This window comes from Molothrus aeneus, chromosome 13, assembly GCF_037042795.1.
Source record: "Molothrus aeneus isolate 106 chromosome 13, BPBGC_Maene_1.0, whole genome shotgun sequence".
In the NCBI taxonomy this organism is placed as follows: Eukaryota; Metazoa; Chordata; class Aves; order Passeriformes; family Icteridae; genus Molothrus; species Molothrus aeneus.
In genome coordinates this window covers 9,547,243-9,567,022 of record NC_089658.1, presented here as the reverse complement: position 1 = coordinate 9,567,022, position 19,780 = coordinate 9,547,243, and the positions used below count along the sequence as shown (strand labels likewise).

Genomic DNA, 19,780 nt, shown 5'->3' with positions numbered 1-19,780 from the left:
TTCCCATAAAGTACCTAAATCTCATTCACAAAGTGTCATGACATACACAATGTGTCTGAACATCCATGCTGTGTTTTAATGTCATTGCTTGTTTCCAGGCTGTGCCATCTCAGTGCTCAGTCCACCGTGCCCATTGTCACAGACCTGATACCCAGGAGCAGGGACCTGATGCTCTGCCTTGTGCAGTGACTTACACATGTGCAAAGAAAATGCAAAATGCTGCTCCTGCAGTGTGACACACTTGTTGTCACACACTTCACAAGGGTGGCAAGAGACTCAAATGGGGATGCAATGCTGAACCACCTTCCCAAGATGCCACTTTCCCCCTCATTCTATCTCCTACTCTCAAAGGCTTCAGAGGCTTTCACCTGGGGGTTGTGTGTGTGTGCTCTGCAGATCAGACAGCACAGATCATGACAGCACCACAACATTAGACAACAAAGCTTTTAAGAGAGGAAGGGAAACATAACTTCTTCAATTAAACCACAGGGATATTTTAGTGAGCAGAATGTAACTACTCAAGTTGCAATTTGGGTAGGATGCAAGAAAACACATCTCAAAGTGAAATGTGATCCTTAATGACTGCAAGTGGACTGGGCAGGGGTCATATTTCTCATTAGAAACCTGGCAAATGCAGTATTATTCCCTCTTCCAACCTTTTGGAGGCATTCATTCAGCCCCGACTCACAGGTCAGAGCTCTGAGTCATCAGCTCAGTGCCTTGCAGTTGCTGAAATTGGTTATTAAACGCTTTGTCTAAACAGGAAAAAAAAAAGAAACCTTTCCATTTTAATGTTTCAAGACTTTCAGTGAGAAGAATATGTTGCCAACACAAAGTGCCAGACCTGATCCAGCAAAGCACAAAAGTATTAATCATTTAATAATTTGAAAAGCAATTAAAAAACCCCTTCATAACAACACTTAACCTTCCAGTAATGCTTATGGGGGATGAAAATGCTGTATTTGTTAATTGAGACTATGGCTGGCTAGGGGCAGGGCTTCCTCCTTCCAGAGGCTGCTGAGCTGTCATTTTGGGCTGCACTGAGGAGACCAGCTGAACTGCTGGGAACATTTGGGGATGGGGGTGTTGTCTGGATGCCTGCCCATTACAGACTGACCTGGAAAGAAGCATTTTCACTGTTAATGATATTTCTGTATCTCAGTCCACCAGTCCAGAACGAATGGGCTGTGCTCTTAGTCAAGATTGATGAGTGCAGTGCTTAATAAACACTAATGATTCCTGGCACTTTCCCTCTGCTCTTCCTTGTCCTGACATGGCCTCTTCAGCTGAAGCATCTTGCGTTAAATTACTAATGAGCAAACTTAAAACAAACTGGAATTAATAAAGTTAGTCAAATTAGTTCTTTCTTGTGAAAGCACCATTAGAGCGAAGTCCTGCAGCACTGTGGCTCCCAGATACAATAACAAATCATTAATGCTTACACAATCTTTTTTTTTTTTGGGCTTTTTGTAAGGAAAAGCAGGCTCCAAAGATCCGGCCCACTCCTTTTCCAGTGAAAGAGAAAGGGGGAGACACATAAACTGCATGTTGAGTTGGTGCACAGTAACATCTATAAGGTGCTTAGTAAAAGTCTTCCCTGAAGCCTTGTTTTCTTGGAGAACAAATGAATACAAATTGCCAAAGAGCGAGAAGCTCTCCCAGACATGTAGGTTGCAGTCAGCATAGAAGATGAGGCTGCTTGTGGCCCACATCATGACTCAAAGAGACCCTGGCCCAGCTTCAAACTGCACACAACTTGCAAACTGTACAAGTTCCACCTGTGCCAAGCAGGGGCATGTAACAGGAAGTTTCTTTTCCCTTCCAGTGTTCCATCTGGGAAAAATAGACTGGGGTGACAATTACAAATCTTCCATGTAACCTGCCTTACAGAGGCAGATACTAACTTCTGGACTCCAGGAAATGGCTGCAGAAAAAAAGGGCAATTTATATTTGTTTTTAGGTCACAATTGTCAAAGGGCAACTTGTTTTTAGGTCATGATTATCATGGCCAATATGCGGCAAACTGTCCCAAAGGCAAACAAGAAACAACTGAAATGCCAGGTAAACAAAGTATCAGTTCTCTCAAACAGATTCAAATTTCAGGCAGGGTATCAAACTCACTAAAAGAATGCAAAGTTTTGTAAATGTAAATCCAGAGGACGTGTTTCCCCAGAGGATGCATCCAGAGAAGAAACAAACTCACATTCTCCCAAAAACCCTCAAACTTCTCAGGATACTCCAGAGATGAACCCTGAGAACACACAGGGCAGGAATAGTTGTGTTCAGCAATCTTTTCTAACTAAACATAATCTGCTGCAAATCTCTATCAAAGAAAATACTGACATGAAGCACAGACCTTGGTCACAACAAGACAGAAAGGCAGACAGAGAGCTGCACTGGATCAGCAAACCACAGGTAATCACTTCTCACCAGCCAGGCAACAAGTACAGATTTCTTTATTATTTTGCTTGGAAAATTACTAAAAGAATATTAACAGTAGCTCTGCTTTCCAGCTACATATGAAAAGAAAATTCACCTGCTTCAAGAGGCTCTTAAATGCAGCCTTTATCTGGTTGGACACAGGCTCAAGATCAGAACCACTGCAGAGAGAATAAACTGGGAAGAACAGCTGTTTCCTGGATAATCAGAAAAATGGGCTCTAGCCCTTGGAGCAGGGGTTTATGACAGCCAGGTGTAGCCTTCTGGTAGACAGAGATAGACTGGTGTGAAAGACGTAATTCCTGCCACATTCAAACCTTTTAGTGGAGGCCACTACTGGGGACTACAAATAACAATGCTGAAATATCTGTTAGGCCTGAAATAGCTGATTACGAAATGCTGGCAATGTCTACCTTCAAGAAAATGCAGAAAACATTCATACTCTGGGGTTTGATTATTTTCCCCTGCCAGGATTCAGCCCAGTCTTTGATTAATTTCTCTTATAAATTGCATTCCTAGCATTTCTGCTAGAAAACAATCCATGGCAAGTGCAATGTTTGGAAATTACCATACTGCTATCCTTGTTTTGCAGCTGGGGAATTGAGGTACAGATCAAGGCTGACTTTGTGGCCCAGGCCAAGCACCAAAAAAGCTTTTTCAAAGGTTCTGAGCGGCTTGGGGTCAGATGTGCTCCTTCCCTGCAGCAGGGGCACACTGAGCAGTGTCCCTCAGGTGAAAATGGGGTTACAGATCAGAGCTCCTCTGGCCACGTGGCCTGTGCCATAATGAGTTGTGTCTGCAAGGAGAAAGAACTAGAGGTGTAAATGTTAACTGGTGGCAAAAATCCACCTTGTTAAGGAGGAGAGCAACCTGCCTGAGACAGGCCTCAGGGAGATGCTGTTGGTCAGATGGGAGGCAGGCAGTTGTCCCAAGTAATAAACTGGCTCTTTGTGGCTGCCACCTTTCAATCTCAGATAGAAATCCCATCCTTCAATTCCTGATTGGGGGAATCCAGAGAAGCAGGATATAAGTCCCGTTAAAATATGAGCCTGCCTTCAAACAATCACACACGGAGGGGAACAGGCTGGTGTTTCTTGCCCATTAATCTATTCCAGCCTTTGACAACGTGCTGGTGACGCTCCATCAATCATCTTTCCGTGCACTGCCACGTAAAAGAGAAGGGGGAAGGGAAAGGGCATTCAGCCAGCTGGGGAGAAGCAAAATATAAAATGGCTCCAAACCAGACTGATGCAATATTTTCTACTTACTGGAAAAAAAAATCTTAAAAATCTTCTTAACACGATAAATGCTTCCCAAAATGCTAAGCACAGACAGGAGTGCAGTACAGCAAAGTTCAAGACAGGTCAGAACAAAAGATACATCCTAAAAGTGTGAAGAGTTTGGCAAGGAATGGAGGAAAGGGTTGCAATAATAAAAGCTGAATAAATGACTACATCACCTTCCTGCTCCACCAGACCCAGGCTGTTCGGTGAGACCAAGGATCCCCTCTGTGCTTGGAAGTACAAGTTGGCCATAATGTTGAGGGGGGACAGGCAGAATTGATTAGTAATATGCTGAGCCTAGTCAATTTATGTTGATGTGGTTTCCCACAATCCCAGCTGACTGGACTTGGACAAACCAGGAAATCCCTGCTGTCCTCTGTTTCTTCCTGCATGCAAATGGCTCCCTGAGGGCACTAATTAGTGCAAAAGCACTGACTAGTGTCTTTCTCAGATGTTACCTTCTGAAATTTTGAGCATGAAACCACTCTAATAATAAAAGTTAAGCCCAAACAAAAATTTTTTTACTGCTGCTTGTTTACAGATGTTCAGCAAGTTTCTCAGGGCCTACAGCTGAGACTTCAGTCCCTGATGCAGAGAGAAGCTGATCTTGTGCAAAACCCAGCAACTTCCACTGAGCCCCTGAGACAAGCCCTGCTGAGGGGCTCAGGGCACCCTTGGACAGTGGCTTCAGGCACTGAGCCCTTGGCCAAAGCAGTGCCTTGAAGCTCTTCAATCAGAAGAACACTCAAGCAACACCGATCTATTGGCCAGGCTAGAGCAAGTCACAGATTCCACCTGCACCCAAATGAAGGCTGAATGGGAACTCACTTGTGTTTAGCACCTCTCCCCTTTATTTTGGATGCAAAGGACCAGTGCAGAAAGGATAAAAATCTTGTTTACTGCAGCCTCAGGGATTATCAGGGATTATCTTTTGATGTACAAATCACTTATGGTCTACAGCAGTTAAAAAACACTACCTGAAAAGGGTATGGTTCAAGTTCTGGGCTTTGTGAAGGTAAAAGCTTGCTGGCAGTGACTCTGCTTAGGGGGGCTAAGGATTTGCACCTGAGTTTACTTGCTGATGGTAACTGCTGCCAGGTGGGAGAAGTTCAACTTGAGCCAGCTGCAGAGAAGAGCACAGCTCACCAGTGAGTGCAGAGTACAGAAAGGGAGTGCTGCTCAATTTCAGTTTGCCAACCAGGTCAATCCTTTCAGAAGACAAAATGTTCAGAAGAAAATACATGGAGGTGGTACAGGCTGCCTTCAGGGGCACCCTAGACTTGTAGAAATGTACACATTGGCAACCACAGATGCACCAGAACATCCACCCAGAATAGCACCTCATCCCTGCTGTGACTGGAATAAAATAACTCCAGAGCAGAGTCATGCACTGGGGGAGCCAGGCCAAAGTGTGTTTTAGTAATCAAAAGAGGAAAATTGAGCCTTTTTGTACCATCTGAATCAAAATATAAGACAAGCATGGCCCAGGGTCTGGTGTTTCAAACTCTAGAGGGGGAGCCAACAATTCTTTTTCCCATCTCTATTTTTTGGTCTTGGTCTTTTTTTTCAATGTCTTACTGTGTGAAATGTGTATGATGAGTCATTTGCTTACAAGCCAGAAAGTATTCCACATAGAATGCAACATTTACCTTAAAAATCTGTATCAGTGTTTCTGATAGGAAAGGCAGGGGATTAGATTCCCATTTTAGGTCATATCTATACATAGGTTTTCCAATGATGCAATTGCATTATAGCGTGGTAAGTCCTCCCAAAACAGGGTACAACAGCCAGCATCAATGCAAGCGTGATTTTCTTTATAATTCTTTTTAATGTCATTCCAGTATGTGTTTCTGCTAATGAAGGCTGACTTCAATAAAGTTCCTGAAGGCAATGCCTGTGACAGAGGTTTACAGAACATTTAAATCTCAGAGATTCTCTATGATGTGATAAATCCATGTTGTGGAATTTGGTGACAGATTATTTCAGCTAATTATCAAATAACGCAGGAAAATATTTGTGGCTATAATGAAAGAAAGGTACTTAATTCTTGCAGTCCCTTTCAGGAACATGAGTTCCTGATGATTTTGTATGAATGAATCAGAAATAACAGCTCTTCTGTCCTATAAACATACACTCAAATGTAAACTTGCAGTATGCAGCCATCCTTACTTTTTATAACAACTTTAAAGTCTGCAGCTCTGAGGAAAAAAAAAAATAGGATATTTAGAGCTGAGATATTAATTGAGCATGAAAGTGCAAATAACAGGTCTGTTATTTTAAGATAATACTTGACTTCTTTTAAGGATTCTGCATTAACACCTCTTGATCTATGCCTAAGTAAAAAAAGATAGTTTAATATTAAAGTGATGAAACCCTACCAGTGAGTATCACAGCTTTCATCTTAATTGGCTTATGGCACTGCCAGCTACACTTCAGTTGTTTGCAGGCTTTGAACGTTGCAGCAAGCGCACCCCTCCTGCTCTAGAACGAGTTGACAGAACTTGCAAAATGGCTGGGGTGACTTTTAATGATGCAAGTGTTTAGTGGTTGATTAGAAGCACTTTGAGGGCTAAATTCTCCTGTGATCAGAAATTTACTTGAACACCAGATAGTTTCAGCAGGAAAGGAAATAAAATGCTAAGCAAACTGTGATTGCCTCAATTATGGTTATTTTAAGTTAATTTTTGAGACTGAATCTTAACTACCTTCTCTTATAAGGATGACATGGAAGTCCTGCACCTGAAACCAAACTTGGATTTCAGCTCACATCTATGGTCACATCTGTTCTGTTTTGCAAAGCTCCTGCAGGACATGCTTTCCTTGCAAGCTTGCCAGGGCTGGGCTACCAGTGATGGAGTGCAAGGTGCTTTAACTTCAGCAGTGCTCTGGATCTACCATTTTAGCAGACCTGCATTTCATTAATTCAAACTGTTCATGCCCAGCTGGGACTGCCCTAGGATATACTAAATTTATTTGTGGAGGTGTCCACAGACTGGTGCAGGGAATGTCAGTACAGTGCCCTTTGTTCCATACTCTGGGCACTGATCCTCCATTAATTCCTGGCCATGGGCAGCAGGAACTCCTACCCCTGCCCTGACCCCAACCCCAGAAAAGCAAAGCCACCCTGCTGGGGAGAGCAGCTGTGGCTCATCAGGGTGAAGTCCTGAGCACCTCCAGGTCCCAGTTGTGTCAGAGGTGTCTGATGCTTTTGATTAATGTGTTTTAGACCAAAATACTTTTATCCTGAAAACTAGGGAGAACCCTTAAACCATAATGGCAAAGACTTAATTATCTCCTGAAGTACACACAGGCTTGGATGTAGGTTCAGTAATGCCCAAACTACCCCCACCTTGGCCTGAAACAAAAGCCTAAATCCTGACCAAAGTATCACTTTTCCTCGCTCTAGGAGGGTTGGCTACAAGTGTGGGTCAGTGCTGTAAGTGAAGGAAGTCAGTGTTCTTCCTGGAAGCCTGTAGAACATGATTTACATAGCAGAACTGCCACTCATTTCAGCATGATTAGGCATCATCTGATAAGGTACCTCTGGGACAGGAATAAACCAGTACTTGCAGGTGAGGACATAACAAAGGTCTCAGGTACAACTTGCACAAGTCCAGCTGATGCCACAGCCAAGGGGGCTGCTGGCAGCACCCCGGGCCTGCTGTGTCCCAGCCCTGCTGTGTCCCAGCCCTGCAGAAAGCAGTCAAAGCAGCTTCCCCCTGAGCAGGGCTGCAGCCCGATCCTGGGGTAAGTGCTGCCCATCTGAGTCCTGGCTGGAGCCCAGGAGGTCAGGGTTTGCCTACTGCATGAAGTGAATGGGATGTTTTGAAATGGAAGGGAGGTTTGGGGGAAGGAATATGCACCAACAAGCAGGGCAGATGGAGAAAAAAGGGATTTGCACTGTGGAAAGGGCACATCTGCTGTTCAACAGGCTGTGCCTCAGACAATGTTGCTGTCAACCTCACTCCAGAAAGCAGCACTTCTTTCCACCCACCCTTCTCCCCTGCTACAAACATCCCTCCAGCATCTCATCACTGTGCCTTGCTGGAGCATTGCTGGCTTGAGTTGCTGCTGCTGCTGGGGAAAGGCTGCTGCATGTCACTGCTCTCACTTCAGAGAGAAGGTAAATGGCTGCGGAAAACGCAAAGGGAGAGACAGGAGAGGACTCCACTGGCAAGAGGCACGTGAGAGATCTTAAACACTGTGCTGGTATTCTCTGAATGCCATTCTCAGGGCTGGACCAGTCAGCCAGCCTTGCCTGCAGGAATACTGCCTACAGAGACTGGGGAACAACATGCTTTTAACTAGCCTTGCCTTTTCTGCACAGACAAATCTGGTAGCTGGCCACCCAGTTACCTATTTGTATATGCAAAGCATGTGCTCTGCCCCTTTCCTGGGCACCATCAATTACATGCACAAAACACAGGCATGAAAACCTGGAGGAACCTTGAGCTCAAAGTTAACAATTACTATTATCTTGTTAGGATTAAAGATTAACTATGCCAGTAAAAGGATGTGTTATGAAATGTCTTTCCCAGGCTTACAGTAAATAGAGAGTTTTGTTTTTTGGTTTTAGTTTTTTTTTGCCTTTATCTCAAAGTCTTCTCAGGATTTGGAGTAATTGTTTAAACTGCTGCTTTTATTTACCATAATACCAAAATGTTGTCACTTGCCACGTGACTGCTCATACTTTCATTTGAGATGTCGTGCAGAAACACATGGAAATCTGGTGAAGGCAAACCAATTTTAGAACATGTTCCGAGCAATTGTTTTGCAGCACTGCCCTACAGTATGAAGTCTCTTCCATTTCTTAAATTGCCTAATCAAATGCAGACTCTGTTCCAGTCACGCTAAATTTTCACATAATGGCAGAAAAATACTTCTTTCTAGCCTAGCACTGAACAGTTGGATCACATTATCACATTTGCTGCCTTTGTAGTCTCCAAGTGTGTATTTGTATGTGTATGTATATCCATATTCACATGGGAGGGGGAACACCGTGCTCGTGCTGTGAGACCCTGGGGATGGTCAGAGGGACAGGGACACACACCTTGTGCTGAGGGTCTTTCTGGCTTACCAGAAACACAGAGTAGTGGTGAAAATTTTATTTTTATGTATTTAGAAATCAGATGTATTAGTGCAGCATTTGATCTGGCGGATTCCTGGCCCTGCATTCTGCTGAAGTTATTAAACTGATATAAATGCAGTAAGGTAAACTACACCTATTTGTTGCCAGTTTGGGGCTGGAGACAGGACTGGAGAAATGTGTAACCATGGCTCTCCCTGCTCCGGGTCCCAACTTGGGCACATCCCTGTGTTGAATAGGGGAACTCTGCACCACAGAACTGCCCACTTTGCACAGAGCAATCACAACCTGCAGAGCCCATCCATGGCAGTGTTTGCAGCTGGATGCAGCCATGCTGGGCTCAGCTCTCCCTCCTCTCTCTGCTTTACTTGGGCTCCATCACCTCATGATAACATTCACTCTGCAAGACAGGGAAATATTTGCATCACAATACTTTGGCATTTTGACTTGTGAGCCACGGAGAAGTCACAGACCAGACCTTTCAGAGTAAAATTTTTTAAAAAATATATTCAAATCAGTAACACATGGACTGCAAGTGCTTGAATCAAGGTCAGAAGGAAATCTCTGCCAAATCAGGGAATGAGACTTAGGGCTTTAAAGCTTTCTATTACAGCCTGTTCCATTCTCTCTTCCACATTGGCCTCCCCAGATCCTCAATACAATTACAATGTTTCCTTAAATCCTTGGGTTGTCACAAGGAATATTAGCCAGTGTAACAACATGACAAGATAATCATACCTATCCCCCACACTATTTACGTCGGCAGGTCTATTTTTCTTACCCCTCTGCACCAAATATTTAGGTTTGTGCTGGCACAGCTTGCTGCTGAAGACCACTGTTCCGCCATGAGCAGTGTTTGTTATGTTTTTGGTGAGGATGAAAAACTGATGCTTTAGGGGGAGGAAAAGCCATAATCCACTCTCACAGTAAAACCTGTCTGTATAGTGGTATGCAAGACAAAAAAAATTCTATCCATACCCTTGCAGGAAATCAGATTAATCCCCAAAGCATGAGATTTGATTATTTTTGTCTGAGGTTATCATCAAGGAAAAAAACTACATACTGCTAAAAATATCCACACAGCTTTTACTTTATGAAGAAAATATGATTTACTGAGCAAAAACAAATTACTGGCTTTTCGGTGTTAATCTTTGATAAACACGTGCTGGGTTAAAGCAACTGTCACAGAGAGAAGTTTGCAAATTGAAGGAAACCATTGAACTCTGCAAGATTATTTCCCCCCTCCCTTATTACTCCTTTCATGAGACACCTGGGGACATTGTTCACACACTGTTGACAGCTTTCCCACTACTGCTTTTCCTCTGTTATCTGCTCCCTTCTCTCCAGCACTCGTCCCCAGGTGGCAATACACAAAAGAGCTATATTTGCCAGGGGTGCCAAAGCTGGCTCTTGGACAACTATTGAAGAGCCAGAGGGCCCTCTCCTGCCTTCCAGGTTGGCTGCTTCAAGTTGTTTCCACAGGGCCCTGACCCACCAGGCAGTGCTCTGGTATTTTACTCCTGCACTGCTCAGGGAACACACACTCTGCCTGCACAGCCCCCTCTTGGTCTGGCTACCATCACAGCAACAGGCAGAGCCGCGCTCCCTCACATGGGCTACATTCAAGTGCCATCTAAAATTTCCATACTTAGTCTTAACTATACATGGAGGTTTTTAAAAATTAAATACACATTTTTCTTCTCTGTGGTCTTCCAAAACACAATAGTTACACAGAGCCCAATGGGACATGAAGGGGTTCACACAACATGGGAAGGGGGGGTACCTAAATGGAGGCACAGCATAAACAAGGGCTTGACATACAAGCATGAAGATTTTCTTTCAACCCCAAAGTGCATCTGTCACGATAGACAGACACAGAAATAGCAGCAACACTTTGTGCTGGTGCTGCAGTCCCTGCCCACCCCCAGTGCCCGGGAAGCGAGGCAGCAGCACTTGAGGGAAATACCTTTTGTTTCACACCACAATAAAGCTCTGAGAAAGGCCCTACCCAACATAGGTGTGAGCTGGTTCTTTACCACTGCTTGAGAAAGCAGAGTCCCAGCTGCCATGACCATTTGGTAAAATAAAGATGAACTATGTAGCTCACATTAAGAAAAGCCTATTGTTGCAGTAACAGCTGAGCTGAGTGACCGGCTGATCAGCTCTCATCTCTTCTGAGGCTTCACTCCCACCGCTGGTGGGCAGCCAGTCTGTGATGCTGCTCCCCACCACTCACTCGTTACCCTTCTAGATGAGCAACTCTGTGTTTGCCTCCCTGCTGTCCCTCGCACACTTGAAGAGCCCCCTAGCAGGCATCTGCCAATTAACTCCTCGTTCTCATCCCAGGCCCTCTTCAAAGCTCCCCTTTGCCTCTGATGCCAGAGCCTGTGTGCCCCTGTCCCCGACACACGCAGCTCGGCTGTGTTTAGGTGGCTCTGCCCCAGCACAGCCGCTGATTATGCAGGTCAGCACGGCTTTCCTGCTTCTAGAGGCCACTGCCCGACTGTACCCATCTGCCATCTCTTCTTTTAAACCATCCACAGTGGGAACAGGATCCATCCCTTTCATTCTGAGTTTTCCCAGTGCCTATCCAATTAGAAACTGGGCTGCGATTTGGCTCTTAGATGTAACGGTTAAAAAAAAAGTAACGGGAACAACAAACCTTTTTGCAGGGAGAGTCTCTGTGTGCAAATACGACCTCTGTTATGTTACCAAGGTCAGGCAGACCAAGGCCAATCTGCTGTGTGAGAATATAAATCAAAGCTGTCCAGGGACTGATTTCGTTTACAAGGTTTGTAACCATTCTGGACAGAACAAATGTTACTTGCTTGCCTGAGCTCCTTGCTCCTCCTCTTCCACCGCCACTTTGCTCCTCCACTCCCACCAAGCCCCTCCCTTCCCACTAACACCTCTCGACCTCCTTTGCTCTTGAAAGCAAAAGTTCTCTTCTAGCAAGAAAGCAGTGGCTCACACATGACAGAGAGCCATGCTAGGCCAATTTATTTAAATTATGCAAAAATCTCAAGAAGTAAAATTAGCATAGAGTCACAAGTACATTCACCTGCTGGTTACGTGCCATTCAAAGCACACGTCAGAATTAAAACAACAAATGCCGTAACAACTTCTTTCCCATTGCATTCATAGATCTGCAAAACAAACCAAGGAAAGCATCTGTAGCAAGTATTAGAGTCTGGGCACAGATCCTGTGAAATCACATGGTTTCCGTTGTGGAACTAAAAAGGCTTCTACAAGAATGTGTGAAATACACAGCCGAAATTCTCCATTTCTTTCTGTGCTCCTTGGCAGTTTGTGTGGCTAAGTTAAAGTGGCAAGTTCTGTTTCTGTAGCTGGCACTTCCCAAGCTCACCCCAGTCTGCACACTGAGCACACACAGGATGCAGCCAGCAAGCTCCCTCTCGAGTATGGACAGAGTTAATGTCATCCCACTCCAAACAACAGGTTGCTGTCTCCAAACTGGAGCCTTGAAAAGCAAGAGTCCAGCGGTTGCCTCACTCCTCCCGGCTATTTTGCAGCCCTTCCTTCTGCAGGTGTGCACACCGAGCTGCAGTGGGGCTGGGCAGGGGCACCAGAATGAAAGAAACTTCACGTTCTGGATGTTAACTTTAGTTACCATAGCCAGACAATGCTGCCAGTGGCGTGGAAGAAAAAATTGCTGTAGCCAGCTGTGCTGTTCACAGTCGGGTGGTTTCTGTGTAGCTCCAAATGGTTATGGAGCCAGTAGCCTGTTGTGGCCAAGGACAGGATGATGGATGGTCTACACACACTGTCCAAGCAGGGAGAATAGCAGAAGTTCACTTCAGGGTTGTTAAAATGCTAATCTGGGTTACTTAACAAAAGCCGAATGGAAAAGAAAAGTTAGGGAAATCAATACTACTCATATGTTGTATATATGCACTGCAGATTTGATCTCTGTGGTTAACACAAACATTTGACTTTGGAAGTGGGACAATTCAACAGTCATCCTGTCTGAATAAACTGAACCAACTTCTGATATTAGCTGTACTGTAATTACTGTCAAGCCACGACGAGGGAAAGCAGGCTATGGCACACAACACACAGAGCTCCACAAACAGCATGGAAAGGGCAGTACCACTGTTCTCACTGCACACCTCTTCCATGTGACACAGGAACAAATCAGAACCCACTTTCTTTTGAACTCAAGGCTGGCAGCTATTCACAGAACAAATAACAGCTTAATAAAATGGCTTAGATGGATTTTAACAGTAACTGCAGTAGCTTATCGGATGCATAAGAAGGGATCATCTGTTCGAGCAGCAGTTTTGACGAAAGCAACATTTGAACTGTTTTAATTGCATACAGAGTTGCTAAGACTGAAAATAACTTGTGCTACCCAATGCCAGTAATATGCCTTATTCCATCTTTTCTTAATTACTTGTGGAGCAAATTGTTACTTTATCAAGTGGAAAGGTATCTGATTTTATCAATCTGGAATTAGAGGTATGTTTAACATATGAGTATGTAATCAACCATCATCTCCTCTGTTCAGTTAGCAAACACACAGTCTAAGCCTTGAGAAATATCAGAGACTGCAACATAAGTAGGCTCCACATAAGCTTATACAAGCACAGAAGCTGTTGAAGTACCTGTTTCCTTTGTCTTACCAAAAAAGACTAGAACTGAAACAGTCTCAATCATACCACTTTTCCACACCTGATGAAAACTGACCATATTCACCCCTAACCTCCACTTGACTTCAGATTTCAAACTGCTTTTTATTTTTCAGAAGGACAAACAAGCATAGCATTTCAACATTTCCATGCAGGTTCTTTCTATCTAACTGGCTACACCTGACTTCAGGGGATACTGAGTCCTGTGTTAAGTGCACTAATGTTCTGAAAGAATTAAAAACCCATAAAAATTCAGAACTGAAATCTGAATGTGATCAACTGTAGTAAGACCAGAAGATATACTATTGCAAATGCCTAACATACACTTTGAACTGAACTTCCAACCTGGACTTTTCCTTCACACACCTCTCATGACAGGACCGACTGGATCAAAGATCAATTCTCCAGTGAATTGCATCTATAATTAAGCATTCCATCTGAATGTGCTCTTCATAAACAGACAGCAAAGTTATGGCAGCTTCAGGGGCTGAAATATCTGCTCTAACAGTCAGCTCAGCTCAGCCATTCCCAGGAACGTTCAGATGGTCCAGCTCAAAGGGCGCGGGAGGCTGGGGGGAAAACCCGCAGCCACACAGCTGGTTTGTGGAGCTCTGACAGGGCCATCACTGTATTCCTGGCACACACTCCTGCATCACACAAAGCACATTTAGAAAATGATGTTATCTCTGTTACATCTCACCATAAAGGAGAGCAGGTAGTGACAGACTGCAGGATATGGGGGAGGAAGGTTCACTGTAACTAAAGGTGCAGATGAAAGTAAGAAGCTGGTTAAATAAACCAACGTAGAGCCTCTGGGTTATACTTTTTTGGCTGCCTTTCTGAAAACAAATCTGAGCTACAGAATTCAGAATCCTAATAAATTCTTACTACAAAATTTTCCTTCCCAATTTAAAAAAACCCAGAGCTTTATATTACTTAACACAAAAACTGCTGAAGTTCATAATTATATAGAGAAGAAATCAGAGCACTAAGCTGGCAATTTGTTTTTATCTAAGCCAGAGTAAATGTTTATACAATATCTGCCAACATAACAAAATATGCCCGTCACTTACAACATTAAACATGATTCTATACAGCTTAATTTACTGAAAGGAACTCAAGTAGACTTCAGAGGTGCACAGAATTTTATAGTGTGAATAAAGCAGGAAAAACGTCTATTCTCTTTTGCCACAAAAGTAATTGCAAAGCTTTACAATGAGCTTCCTGTTGGACTTGGGAAAGGAGAGAACCTCAGAAAATTCTCTGTGAAAGTATTTGTATGTGAGAGCAAGAGACCAGCAGTAAACGCCTCTAAGACAGTAGGAAGCTGTTTCTTCAAATAATATTTAGGGAACATTAGTAAGACCAACAACTTGAAGCACAAAGGTACCCCAGTAAGGATGCATGCTTTTTTTTCCCCAAAGGAAATAACCAGGGGAAAAAAAATGCCACGCATTTACAGAGCAATGAACAGTATTCTGGAGGAAGTTTGCTGTAATTCCTGCACATTATGTGTGAAGCGTGTGTGTGTGTGTACATGGATAAGCTACAATACCATCTGTACAGCAAGTGCCACATATGTGAGCATTATGAACCATCATTGCTGCTGCTATGCTCAGAAGTAAATGTATTCTAAGCCACACACAAACACAAATACAAATGACTTTACACACGGAGGGCTAAATTTTGCTCAAATTACTCACAGGCTAATACCTGTGCTACAGACATAATCTTGACCAGAAGTAAGAAACAAGCGAGAGATTGGCAGAAGCCCACTAATTTAAGACCAGCTATATTCATGCTAACAAGTGGGATTTCCACCGGAACTACAATTTTTTCAACACATCAACCTAGAGCAGTTAATCCCATTTTTCAACTCACAAGATAAAACACAACAACCATAAAAAAAACCCCTCCACAACCAGCCCACAGCCCTTTAAAATACAGGCGTAAGAGCCACCTAGATATATCTGCGTGACCTTTCATTTCCATTCATCCTTATAAATAATAAAGACGGCTTTAAACCCTTTCTAATTACTCCTTGAAAGCAGCTGTATCGGTTTCTGCAGTGATGAAACGCCCCCACCCCCCAGAAGAAAAAAAAAAAAGTTTCCCCGCTCTGCACCTGAGCATTGTTTTCGACAGGAGGGCGGGCGCGGAGCTGCCCCTGCCGCGGCACGGAGATAATTCAGAACTGACTCCAGTATTTGTTTCCATCCATTATTGATGGGGAGCTGGAAACGCGGCTCCCTCTGCCTCCCAGCGCCCGGCTGCTGCCGGGGAGCCGGTAAATCACGGCTCGCCAGGCTCCCCGCCCCGCCGGCAGCGCCGAGCTCCGGCCCGGCCCGGCTCAGCCCCCGACGCGGCGCCAGCCCCGACTCACCCCAAGCGCCCCGGGGCGACTTCGCCGGGGATAAACCCGACAGCTCCGCTTCGGCTGCCCCGTCTGCGGCCGGCGCCGGCTCCCGCCCGCTGCGCTCGGCAGCGCCGCCGCGCTCCCGCCGCTCTCCCCGGTACCTGCAGCCGCCGCGCCGCTGCCCGCGGCCGCCGCCCGCCGGCGGGGCCCGCTCCGCTCGCTGCCCCCCGCCGGGCGCCCCATCCCGGCCGCTGCGCTGGGAGCCGGGGCGGCTCGGGGAGGCGCGCCCGGCAGAGCCCACCCCCGCCTCCACCTCCCGCCTATGGATTTATTCTCGCCCGTGCCGCGCCGCGGGGGCCCCCGGCCCGCCCCCCGGCAGCACCGCGCACAACTTTTCGGTCTCACCGCAGCGGGAGCGCGGCCCGCGGCCGCCGGCGGAGCTCGGCGAGTCGCGCCATGGCGGGGCGGGGGCGGACCGGCACCGCCCCGGCCGCTGCCCCCCCGCCTCCGCCTCCCCCGCCGCGGGCAGCGCCGGGCGCCGCCCCGACACCGACACCAACACCGGCCCCGCCGGCTGCGCGGGGCTCCGGCAAACTTCGGCCGTAGTTCTACCCCTCCCAGCCCACCTCGGCAAACCTGCGCCCGCCCCGAGGCCGCCGAGGTAAACAGCTGGAGCTAAGCCATCGAGAATTTGTTTTGTTCATCGTCGACGCCACCTTCGCTTCTTAAGACAGAAATTTTCATTTCTATTTAGGAAGAAAAAGTCATTGCGAGCAATGCAATTTTGCGGGCTAATGAGACTCTATTTTGCAGACGAGTACTTTGCGTGTGGTGCTGGGGGGATGTCCTTGAAATGACATCTTTTTAAATGCCTGTCCAAAATTCCCTCAGATATTCCAGAAACAAAGGGTTTAATCCCAGAAATGAAGTCCAGGAAATAGCTGTCACTAATTCATTTTTCTTCACATGAAAGATAAATTAATTAAGGCTTAAAGTACCATGGAGTATTTTGGATGCCCCTGCAAGGGAAAAAAAAAAAAGTATTACTTGCCAAACTGTTTCATCTGTGGTTTTTTTTATGGAAAATAAGAAAAAATCCAAGTAAAAGTAATTCTGAGATTTTTGCTGGGGAATATATCCTTCATTCATGCGCAGTTCCCAAATTCCTGTCCCTTAGCTGAGCACTGTCTCCACAGCAAAGCCTTGGGCTGGTTGCTTCCCACAGCTCTCCTACCCCTCTGGAAGACAAGCACTGATACTCCCAAGCAGCATTTTGGGCTGATCTGGCAGGTTTTTACACACGCACCACTCACAGTGGGAGCGTTGCCTCTTGAGAACTGATTCATCTAAGTAAGGGCGCCAGGATTTGGCCCATAGTAAATTCTCTTTAGAGATGGTGCCAACAAAATCTCCCAGCCATGGGAATAGGACGTTTTTGGCAACTCAGTCCCCCTTGGCTGTCTCTCTCTGATGTTTCCTAGTGGTGACAGGCTAAAGGCAAGATCATTATGGGCTTCCTCACAGTGAACACAGCACAGCTATGTGGCACCCCAGGAGCTGCTGCCTGGTTAAAGGTATAAGGACATTATTTTCTCTTTCTGATGAACAGCCCTAATCTGAAAAGCATCAAAATTTGCACAGTGCATGAAAATGCCACGATAGAGACTACTCGCTTGGTTAAGAATTGAATCACAACCTCAGGAGAACAAAGCTGAAAGTGCTTCCAAAAGAAGGATTTGTTTCACAGAATAGCTCTGTGGCCTTTGCACTGCAAGTGAGACACCCAGAGCAGACCCACTGTGGTGGGGATTTGTGGTGGGTATGGATGGGTGCCTAGGTGCAGGCTACCCACACCAGGGCATTAAAAATGTGGGATTTGCTCCTTGCCTTTTGAAACTCCTGATGGCAGTGCCAGCCAGAAAAACTGCAGTACTGGAAGAGCCACTCATATTTTCATTCAATACACCCCTTTTATGACTGCCATGTAGAAATTACTCCTCTATGTTGTTCTGCTGTCCCTGCTGGGGGGGTGTTGGCTGCCCAGCCCTTGGCACTGCTGGGGCTGTGGCTGTGTGCTCGCCTCTGCTCTGAGAAGGGCAGCCTGTGGGAAGGGACCTTTCTTCCCTGCCATACCTCCGAGCCACAAGCTCACTCAAGGTTTCCATATATTAGGATGAAAGATTAATATGGTTTAAATCTCCTTCTGCTTCAATTAGGCAGGTGACACAATGTTGAGAATGAGATCCCATTCCTGTAGGGCAAAGGGTTTCAGCTAGAAGTACAGCATTTTAGAGGATTTTGGTACAGCCAAGACTAATACCTTGTGTCTACACTTAAATATGGTAGTTTATTATCATTTCAAAATTTGCTGCATGGCTAGGAACCACTTTATGTAAGGATTTAAAGTATGTGCATTTACAATATGTGTGCAGTCAGGGAATTACACAGCCACAGGTTTTTAAACACAAATATATGCAGGCTCCTATTGATATGATAAACTATCAGTAACATGTGCTGCAAAGCTTCTTAAATCCTCATTGACACAACAGACCACTATTGTGTCAATAGTGTGCAGATTAATGGGGTATTGTCAGGCTATTTTAGGCCTTAACTTTCATTTATCCTAAAACTTGTTCTTCATTGTAACTCTTAACCTTTGGATTCTGCCAACACATTTCTTGTCACAAATATACTAATGGAATTAAAAGAAACCTGGCTTTTAAATGTTAATTACCCCCAGAATGATTGATTTGCAAAAGAAACACATCAGCAGAATCTGAAAGTACAGAGGCAGAATAAAATGGACTGAGTGTCAGCCGAAGAGCCCGGGGACCAGCTTTGGCTTCAATGAGACTGTCCCTGTGTCCCAGGTGGCAACAGAGCACTTACCCACCCGGTCTCATGGGTGTGCAGGTGATTCCTACTGTCCAAAGGACTTTTCACCCTTTAAGTGCTTTACAGACTTGAGCAACTCTTGTTCATGAATTTGAAAATATAAGCAAAGTGTTAAAAATTTACCTACTGGTAACAGAAGCACCCTCTGTTAGAACAACATACTGATTTTTTTATTCATTAAAATATGGATAATATTAAACTGGTTTTAAATCAGACATTTCATTCTGTTTGAATTCCTCCACTGGGTTTATAACCAAAGCTGAACTGATTTCAGCAAGTAGGTGTGTTGATTGACATCACCACTTCAGCCACATGGTGATTTAGTGAAGAAGTGCCGGTGCACAAAGCAGGGCAGTTTGCAAGTTTGGGAAACCACCTTCAGATCATGGTAGCTCAGGAAAAGTTAGCTCAAATGGCACATCCCTAGGAAATACCAAGTACTGAGGGAAATGGAATTGACAATTTACCCCTGGCTGAGCCAGAGCTCCATCAGTGACTCAGCATTGCAAACGCACGGACACAATGGTTCTGAATGAAATATCAAACTTATATTTTGAGGACATGTTCATTTAAGCTGTGTCATTTCCAATAAAAACAGCAAATGTCATTTACAGGGGGATGGTCAAATCACAGCAGTGCCAAGAAGTGATGATGTTGTACCCTAAGAGTCATTTTGTTTTAGCTAAATATTTTCTTCCTCCCTTCTTTTTGCCAGTGCATACAGGCATCTGCCCACTGCAAGGCATTGCATAGAGGAACTGGTAGGTAATTTAATATGGATCGATACATAATTCCTGATGAAGTAGACATGCAGTTTTTATATTCACTATCCTTAAATCTAAATTGCAAAGTGCGATGTTATGACTTACCTTTACTGTAATTAAGTTTGATAGTAAAAGAGAATAGCATTTATTTATTATGAGTGAATAAAATTAGTTGGACAATTTAAGGTGCTATTCAATGAGTAATGCTCCCATAGAAAGGGTAAACATTTGTCTGCCTGATAATAGTTGTTCGTATTAACAGCCTAGAAAAGTTATTTTCATGCAACTCTGGTTTTATGTGTCTTCTT

General features: G+C 44.9%; 1 protein-coding gene across 11 annotated transcripts in view; it reads right to left on the bottom strand.

Moving 5' to 3' along the window:
- The window catches only part of SEMA6D (semaphorin 6D), a 225,955-nt gene that overhangs the window by 15,091 nt on the left and 191,084 nt on the right, over positions 1 to 19,780 (bottom strand). Inside the window, exon 1 of one of the 11 annotated variants that reach the window (XM_066559189.1) lies at positions 16,440 to 16,487. The exons of 8 other annotated variants lie outside the window; for them this stretch is intronic. The gene's annotated coding sequence lies outside the window, so the exon portion shown is untranslated. Of the gene's footprint in view, positions 1 to 15,582; positions 15,599 to 15,840; positions 15,914 to 16,439; positions 16,488 to 19,780 lie in introns of those variants that run through there. 2 more of the 11 variants (XM_066559188.1, XM_066559190.1) reach the window with 2 other exon arrangements.